Source organism: Tachypleus tridentatus, chromosome 11, assembly GCF_004210375.1.
Source record: "Tachypleus tridentatus isolate NWPU-2018 chromosome 11, ASM421037v1, whole genome shotgun sequence".
Taxonomy (NCBI): Eukaryota; Metazoa; Arthropoda; class Merostomata; order Xiphosura; family Limulidae; genus Tachypleus; species Tachypleus tridentatus.
Genome location: NC_134835.1, coordinates 73,008,443 through 73,018,608, shown reverse-complemented (window position 1 = coordinate 73,018,608; position 10,166 = coordinate 73,008,443). Strand labels below are relative to the sequence as shown.

Below are 10,166 nucleotides of genomic sequence, written 5' to 3'. Positions count from 1 at the left end.
TAGTAGAATAAGGCTTGTGAAATAATTATGTAACACGAACTTTACAATTCATATATACATATATATATAGAGAGAGACAAAAAGAGACCAATCTGATGATTGTTTTAAGACGTTGACGAATTAATATTTATGAAATGATGACGTTGTTAAATTTCACCACTGACTCTCTTCCATTACTGATACAAATATATGGCACATGTTTTTGTGAACACGTCTATAATTGTAAGCTATATGCCGTGTTTGAAAAGTCAATTCTTATAAGCTATTTCAACAATGAGCTATGAAAATAAACATATAAATTAGTCGATGGGATCCATTGTGGTAAGTGCACCCGACTTTCAATCGCCTCTTCGGTGGGACAGCGGTAAGTTTTCGGATGTATATAGCTAAAGTTAGGGATTCGATTCCCCTCGGTAAAGACAGCAGATATGGCTCTGCACTAAAACACGTACACTTCCAATCTGCGGGTGCGAATTCCGTCACAAAATACACTCAGCCGAGGGAGTGTTATTATGTGACTGTCGGTTCCACTTTTCCTTGGTACAGAGTAGCCCAAGAATCGGGAGTGTAGTTCAGCTGTCATCCTTTTAGTGTTTGTTTATTTGTTTTTGAATAAACATAAGAATAGAAGAGAGGCAGCTAGTCATTACCACCCACTGCTAGCTCTTGGATTACTCTTTTACCAACGAATAGTTGGATAGACCGTAACGTTAAAACGCCCCTACAACTGAAAGGGCGAATATGTTTGGTGTGACGGAGATTCGAACCTGCGACCCTCTCAGATTACGAGTCGCCTTCTAGTGTAACACTTCTAAATTAGGAGCGGTTGGTGTAGATAACCATCGAGTAACTTTACCCAAAATTCAACAAATAAATAAGAATAAGACAAAATAAAACACAGTAGTTCAAAATTATCTTTTTGCAGAATAAACACGAAGTTTCAATACATGATATTTAATTAGTTTTCTTGAAGTTATACCGTTGGAAAAAGTTAGAAAGAAAATGTTCAACTTAACTTGTGAAGTATCATTGAAGTTATATAAATATTACTGTCAGTATTAATTTAAAAAGATATATGAGCTAATTATTAGCAAATTAAATCTACTTGAAAATCACATTTCCGACAAAGTGAAAGTGTATATAACTGACAAGTGTCTGTGCAGTCATTGCTAACTGTTTCTGTTGTTCACCTTAAGGTAAACCATTTTACAAAATTTGTTTGCTTTTATTAAATTTATTAGAATATCTTAATATTGTTTTAATACGTTTATCGAAACATTGCAGATGTTTTAGTAATAACGTATTACAATCTTTTAATGTTTTTGTTTTAAGTTAATAGATGGCGATAAAACTTTAGTTCTTTCTCGTGATATCTTTTACAAAGGTAAGTGTCAAACTTTAGATAATTTAAAACTTATGAAATCAACATTTGTTCAAAACGAGAAGAACTAGTAAGTATGGAAGTTTCGGTAACTGTATTGTATGAACGCAGTTGTTATTTTGTGTGGAGTGAATATTGTGAAGTGTGAAATATGTTACATTAAGTGTGAAAAGGTGCTTATGGGGCTTCTTCGTCTAAATTTACTCCTGACCAAAAACAAACCAATCTAAATAAATATGAAGTAAAGTAATTTAAAAATTAAACTAGTAAATTAATAAAGGCAATAGTGTGTAAGAAATCAACGAGAAATTCTCAAAGCCATAAACCAGTATCAAAAATTTAATTCTATTGTGTACCTTAGAGCTTCTGAAAATATTAGACATTTCGTTACATTTCTATTATTTCAAGTTTTTGTAGCTAATTTTAAAAGAAAACTTTATTATTATTTAAATGCCACATTCAACGCATGTACAAGAACTCGTGAGACCACACATTGTGTAATTTCGACAGAGATACTAGAGACCATAAGGTTATCATACGTTCTCAAGAATTGTTTAAGTCAATTGGCAACTACGAGTTTCCTAAAGATCCACAAAAGAAAAAAAAATAGTTGTCTTAAACTTATAGTAAATTAATTTTCAAATGAAGTTCAATCAGTTCTTCAACCATTGTACAAGAATCATGAATTGTTAATTGAAGTTATTGGTAATTTAGAAGTACATTATACATTTCAGGAAACTAAAATAAATGTTTAAAACAGTTTACCCTTAGAACGGAAAAAAATAGAAGATATTAAACTAATAAAGATAAAAGGTTCGAAAGCTTTTTCAAAGTTTAAATTTGTGTAAGTACTACTATATTTATATGGATTTATTTTCACATTCTAGGAAGTAACTACAACTGCACGAACTACAACAGTGTACTTCTACAATAAAATATGTGAATTATATCAAATTCTTCATAAAATATACACACGCTGAATTTCCACGCATATATATATTATTAACTTATGTAAATATTCACGCATGAAGTTATACAGTATTGAAATAATTGCGGAAAACACATAGATAATACATTCGCTAATTGTGAATTTCTCTCTTGCATTTAAAAACGGAAACGTAAATAACTTGTATTGCAATAGTATGTTGCCATATTTTATGCTATCATAGGTTTAACAAAATATGTTTATAATGTATTGCTTATTCCGTATTGCTCTAAATAATTACCCTGACTATATTTGTAAATAGTGTTTATACTAGGACTACGTGCAGACCAAGAATTGGTTGTGAGTGTTCCAGCTTCCTTCTTCTTTTCAGATATCGTTTTCCCACATTTGCAAAATGCTTCGTTTCATTGTCTTGCTGGAAGATGAACCTTCTACCAACAGCTCTCGTTTCTGAGGTATTAAAATTATTATTGGATATGAAACTGCTAAACCTGTCAGTTGTCAGTGTCAAAACTGATGTACATGCCTGTAGTAAGAGTGCCATAAACTTTGTATGGATCTTTAACACCACTGGTAAAGATGTGGCCTACAGTGGTCACCCAGCACATGCGTTAACCCTTCTTCTCTTTGCTATTCAAGAAACTGTTGTTGATTGCTGCCAAACAATTTGAATTTGAATTCACTTGTGAATAACCTTTCTTCAGATATACTCATCCCATTCTTTGAAGCGCTGCGCCCATTTTAGCCTTTTGGTATGGCTATTTGTCCCAAACATTGGTTTCTGAACATCCATTTAGAGATGTTATGTACTTTACTGTTCTAGAGGCAAAACTGACACCCAAACTTACAGATATGTCATTACCAAAACTTGCAAAGAGCATATCCTGAGTTACTTTACATCTGTTATGAAGAGTTTGGGATTTTTGTCTGGATCCTATCTATCATCATTAGTTGTAGTTCAATGTAACTTCTCGAGTACAACTTCTCAAGTTTAGTACAAATTTCGTAAAACTTGAAATTTGTCGTTAGTTTACCGCATGAAGTAGCCTTCGCCAGTAAAAACTTTGATTTCTACACAAGGGGTAAGTGGTATTCCTGTTCTGAGACCCATAAGTACACTGACCACACCATTGATGGAAGTTATGGTTGGTTTTACAGTTATGTGTAGCACTATCTAATTTGTTGTAGAACAACGAATTACAGTTTAAGCAATCAGCCTGTGTCAATTCTCATACAGTATAGGGAACAATCCCACAGTATTTGCATTTTATGTCCATTCCATTCGGTTTCTACAATTATTCCAATATATATATATATATAAATAATAAAAAGATGATTAAAATTATAAACGAAATACACACACACACACACACACACACACGCATATATATACACTGCTGGCGAAAACTTATGCATTTTGCGTTGTTAGACTCAACCACTTATTTGAGTAGAGCTTTGAAAGATGAAAATAAGAAAAGGGAAAGTAAAATAGGGAAAATGGGAACACTATGAAATTAGCCTAAATACCAGTTGCTCAAAAGTTTAAGACCATACCAAAAAGAAGTCCTAAACAGGGTAGGAAATGCTCAACAAGAGGTCCCAGTAGTGAGTTCCACGGCCGTCATTGCGAATAACTGCAAGCATTCGCTTTGGCATGGTCGATATAAGCGTTTGCAGAAGGCTGGCTGAAATGTTATTCCAAGTAGTGAAGATGACTTCACGAAGATCATGCACTGTTTGGAATTGACGTACATTTCTATAGACTCCCCTTGCCATCCATCCCCAAACATTTTCAATGAGGTTCAGTTCGGGCGAACACGCTGGATGGTCCAAAAGAATCACGTTATTCACCATGAAAAAGTCCTTTGTCCTGCGGGCATTGTGGATTGCAGCGTTGTCCTGCTGAAAGATCCAATCATTTCCACACAAGCGAGGGCCTTCAGTCAGTAAGGATGCTCTCTTCAACATGCCAATGTAGCCAGCTGTTGTTTGACGCCCCTGTATAACCTGAAGCTCCATTGTTCCATGGAAGGAGAAAGCAACCCAAATCATGATGAAATCTTCACCACTGTGTCGTGTAGAAAATGTCTCCGATGGGATATCCTTATCGTACCAGTAAAGTTGGAAGCCATCTGGACCATCCAGATTAAATTTTTTCTCATCAGAGAACAAAACTTTTGTCCACTTTTCTATGCTCCATGTTTGGTGCTTCTCAGCAATGTTTAATCGAGCTGTTTCGTGGTGTAGAAGGAGTTGTGGCCTTTAAAGACCTTTACGGTTTTTAAAGTCTTTCTCTCGTAGATGCCGTCTTATTGTTTTTGAGCTGCATTCTGCGTCCGTAAGGGCCTTAACCTGGTTCGACAATCGGCTGGTGTCTTACCGGACAGCCCGTGGAATTCTCCTGCTCAACGCCGGCGAAAATTTCTTGGGTCGATCACTTGAAATTCTCGTTTCGTTTTCCTCAGGGTGTTTTAAGAAATTTGCAACAGCAATCTTGCTAAGCCCAATCTCACAAGGGATGGCACATTGAGAGAGACCTTGCTTTTGCGGCTCGATAATTCTTCCACGTTCAAACTCTGTTAACGTTTTAGCTTTTACCATATTTTTACCCAATGTAACACAGAAGATGTCAGTGGGAGATATTGACAACGCTAATGCTTGAACACAAATGACTAAATTTCTTTACGTGTTTACCGATTAACGCTTCGTTTCAGTATGGTCTTAAACTTTTGACCAGCTAGTATTAAGGCTAATTTCATAGTGTTCACATTTTCCCTATTAAATGCTAAAACCTTTTTATTTTTATTTTTCCTTTTCTTACTGTCATCTTTCGAAGTTCTACTCAAATAAGTGGTTGAGTCTAACAACGCAAAATGCATATTTTGTCTTTATGTTCATTGGCTTTAAGATTTTGGCCAGCAGTGATATATACAGTGATTAAGCTTACATCAAATTTCACAGGATTTTCAACCATAAACCCACCTTTGAGTCGTTAGGTTTGGACCACTTAGCAATTTGTATATGACCTTCATCATACCTTTAAACATTGATGAAAAATAATCGATCTACAAGTTATGAGAATTATCACGTAGATAATGGAAGGTTCATACAAGTTCCACAAGAATACCGATATATACTGTACGTGTAACATTTTCTGTTTACTTTAACTTATACAGACTTATTTAACTGATAAGTTACAGCTATGATGAATGAGTATATATAAAGTGTTATTTTCTCATAGGTCAAAGCAAACGTGGAATAATTAATATATATTTACACTTTCTCATTTTAATAACTTCATAGTAGAGGTAGATTAATCATCATAATTCAATCGATTTGAAATCACTGGGATTAAATGATAAAAACAACAGCTTAGAACTCAAAAACGAAGAGCTTCTTGAATGATAATAGATATTTCTATAACGAAAAAAATATAAATTATCTCTAGAGGGAATTAACAAATTAATTTCAAGAGTAAATATGTTAATATTCCTTGCGACACAAATGAAATGGTAAAAATAGACCTCATAAAGAGCTGAATATCCATAACCTTAAGTTTGTTTGAAACCAATTTTTATAAGGCCTATCGTTAGCTCAAGATCCTCTTTTGTTAAAACCAGATTGGTCTTAACACGTTAAGACGTGAGTCACAATCACTTAATAAGTCATTTGACTGTAAAAAAATGGCATAACAAATCCGATAAAGGACTTTACGTGGTAAAAACCCTCTTACACCGAGACTATTATGGTGTTTTTTTACTTTTAACATATTCATCCCATCTGAGATTATTTTAATATATTCATCCCATCTGAGATTATTTTAATATATTCATCCCATTTGAAATTATTTTAACATATTCATTCCATCTGAGATTATTTTCATATATTCATCCCATCTCAGATTATTTTAATATATTCATTCCATCTGAGATTATTTTAATATATTCATCCCGTTTGAGATTATTTTAATATATTCATCCCATTTGAGATTATTTTAATGTATTCATCCCATTTGAGATTATTTTAATATTTTCATCCTATCTCGGATTATTTTAAATAATATCTTCAATAACCTTTATTGAATCAACTGTGGATAATATATTGCCCTTAAAACTTAAATTATCATTTACTTAAAGCAACAGATGATCCAAGGTAGAACAAACACGAACAGAAACGACAATATATGCTCGTACACAGCATGCTACTTACATTGAACTAATGTAATAAAATACAAAGGTGAGTTCACCAACTAATATCAAACAAAGTGTATTGTCAAGAAGTGTCCATCAGTTAACAGAGAGCTTATATGAGTGCATCTGAAAATGAAGGTATAAATAAATGTTCGTTTGATTTATCTTTAGTACTTTCGACCAGTACATAACCTGTAGAAGAATTTGAGGTAATTGCAAGGTTATGAAGATACTTCTGCAGCCATTGCGTGTTACTTAAATCATTTTCTTTTATCTTAATCCTTACATTTTTATGTGGTTTTAGTTTATTCTAGCAGTTATAGGGTTGAAGTCAGAAACGCATGAATCCTTTGAGATTGGAGAAAGTTGAGAAATGTTACAATAAGGCCAAGAACAATAAGGTACTGTGTGAATTGATTTCTTAAAATTTTGCAAAAGTTTCTAGAGATAAGCGGATAAAGTACAATAAAGTACAATTTGCTTGCTCTAATATAAATAATTCAGAATTATTTTATTGTTTCGTTTTCCTAGTTAATTCAGTTAAAAATTGTAACAATTAACTTTTCTTTTACACACGTTTTGAAGTCCGTTTATTGGGTTGTTTAACTGTAACTTGTGCAAATCTTACAGTAAATGTAATTTAAAAATTTAACAGCTGGTTGTTATTGGACACATGTCTCTCAATTTATATGATTAGAAACTTTCACAATTAATTGTTGATAAACGCATATGTCCTAGTCAATTTAATTAGAGCACCACAATGTTCTAAGATAGATAGCATTTAAAAGAAGTACCTGACAACGTAAAGTTCAACTGAATCATCGGTAAAACTACCATAGTTATTCGTAAAAACAAAACACAGTATAGTACACATTTAATCATTAGTTCTTGAACTAAAGTCTAGGTTGTTATTAAGTATCATTAAATTTATGAGGGTTGTCTCTAAATACCTAAAAATGAAACAAGAATATGTGATTTTTTTCTGACAAGTACTAAGTTTCAACTTTTTTCTATGAGCAAGCAACACCTAACATGCAACTTAACAAACCTTTCTATGTGTTGTGGATTTTTGAAGGAAAGAAGCGAGTTGTGTTAAACATCACTGAAAAGATCGAACTTCGTACTGTGATCAAACATTTTGATAATATGAAAATCATGTTAAAATAACATTTGGAGAAGTTGTTTCGGCATATTCAACAACAACAACAAAAATATTGCTGGTCAGGTCGGCTATCGACATCGATTACGACTGAAATTGTAGATAAAGTTCATGATCTGGTAATATATGATAGAAGAATTATCATTAGGATGTTAGTAGAGGAAGTGAGAATGGGTAAAAGTACTAAGTTTGAGTGAGAGTTTGGGCACGAATAAGGTTAGTGCCAAATAGGTTCCAACAATGTTGTAACCTAAACGACAACGGATCTGGATTGTTGAAAACCTATGCCTGTGTTATAGGTTTCAGCAGATTTATAACGATGGATGAAACATGAGTTCACCACTTCGACCCAAGGATACAAATGCCAAGTCTGCAATGGAAATATACAAATTCACCCACCTGAAATCTAAAGATGTTTAATTCACAATCTTTAGCTGGGAAGGTCATGGCATCAATTTTTAGAATGCCAAGGGAATTTTATTAGTTGATTATTTGGAATATGGTCAAGCTATTATAGGAGATTATCGTGCATTCTTAATCAATATTTGCGTCAAGAAATCAATAAAAAAGAAGTTTACTCAAAAAACATATGCTCTTCCATCAGGACAACGCCTCAGCTCAAAATATCGCATGCTGCTTTGAATGCTATCCGCGATACCGGCTTCTAGCTAGTCAATCAGCCCTTTACTTTACTCACCGGATTTGGATTCAAGTGACTTTTTATCCTCCTTGCATTTAATTTTTTTTCTGAAGAGCCGAAGATTTCAGAGTGATGATGACCTTGTACATACTATCAGTCATGAACTGAGAACCAAGAAAAAGAGTTATTTCAGTAGGACATAAAGGCCTTAGAGAACCGCTCGTACAAGTATAGGAACACAGGAAAAGGTTATGTTGAAAACTAAATCATAGCTGAATCAGTGTCTCTTGAGTTAAATATATTTATAAAAAAATATGAAATATTAATGTTTGGTGACAGTTTATATATTTGTATTTCTAGACATTCAGTAAACAGACTGACAATTGTAGCATGTAATGGAAGAACAACAACTGTAGAGACAGATCTAGGAAAAAGATTTGTAAGTTTTCTAGCTGTTTTGAATAATGAGTTAATATATTCTTACGTAGTTTTGTTTCGCTTCGAGTTTGAATTGAACTGAACATTATTTTGTTCAATGCTATCCGATTTTTTCTTATGAGGTCCATTGATCAGAGTTCATCAAGTAATAGCTATTATGTTATCATATATTAATTCTTTATTTTGTTTACTATAATTGTAAAAAATAATATTTTAAATTATGTTTCATAGTCTGTACTATAACACAATTATTGATGTATGAGGACTTCTGTTAGATTAAACTTGTATTGGAAATATAAACAATGAAACTATTTAATTTTGTATGGTTTTATTTAATGTGTATATTTTTTTAACTCTAGGTCTTGAAATAATTCTTTGCAGGAAGATTCCTCTTCTCAAGTAAACAACGTTTAAAATGTTACTTCAGTTTGCATGTTCTTCAGGAGTCTTCTTAAATCGACGTTTTTGTATTGTTTACTAAGATGATTAGGAAACTAAGTTAGCCAGCACCTTATCTATATAGTTAGAGACTGAAATATTTTAAGTTTTTGCTCTGAGCAACATAAATAAGTTATTCTTTCTACTAATAAGTAGTTTTATTGTTGTGAAACATCTGGAAAAAGCAGCTCGTAACGTAAAAGAATCATTCTTATTAATAGTTGCTTTATTGGTGTAAACAACTGAATACCAGAATTTAAAATAACTTATGTGTTTTTGCTTTTAGCAACAGAAATATAAGTACAAATAGAAACACAGATCCGATGCCAATATTTAATTAGAATTAATACTTTAATTATTTTATTATGTAAAATCCTTTATTTTACTAAGAGTTAATAATGTTTCTTTTTTATATTACGCCAATGACATGATGCCCTGTAAGTCATTTCGCATGTAGTATAGTAATGTTTTTTAATGTTTATTTTTATAAAACTTACTATTTTTTAAAACTTTTGAGGTTACCAGTCCAATTGGGAGCTATTCGGTATTGCACTTGTCAGTATGAAGTATTCATCAACCTTACTTTTTTGAAGAAATATATTTATTTTCTACACAAACAAAGATTCATGTGTTTTTTCCATAGTACAATGAAATTGTTTCCTGGTGGGAGAACAATATGTCTTCAGACTTACGACGCTAAAATCATGTGTTCAATTTACCTCAGTGGATACATCAATGAGCTCGATGTGGCTTTGTTATAATAAATCACACGCGCGGCACGGCCAGGTGGTTAAGGCACTCGACTCGTAATCTGAGGATCGCGGATTTGAATCCTCGTCATATCAAACCTGCTCGTTTTTTCAGCCGTGGAGGCGTCATAATGTGATGGTCAATCCCACTATTCGTTGGTAAAGAAGTAGCCCAAAAGTTGGCAGTGGGTGGTAGTGACTAGCTGCCTTTCATCTTGTGTTGCA

At 33.0% G+C, this 10,166-nt stretch overlaps 1 long non-coding RNA gene across 1 annotated transcript; it reads left to right on the top strand.

Moving 5' to 3' along the window:
* Nucleotides 1-2,692: 2,692 nt before the first annotated feature.
* On the top strand, nt 2,693-9,730 carry LOC143231525 (uncharacterized). Its single transcript, XR_013016965.1, has 4 exons — nt 2,693-2,782; nt 6,822-6,918; nt 8,677-8,755; nt 9,114-9,730. It is a non-coding gene; the product is annotated as an uncharacterized LOC143231525 (long non-coding RNA).
* The last annotated feature ends 436 nt before the right edge of the window (nt 9,731-10,166 follow it).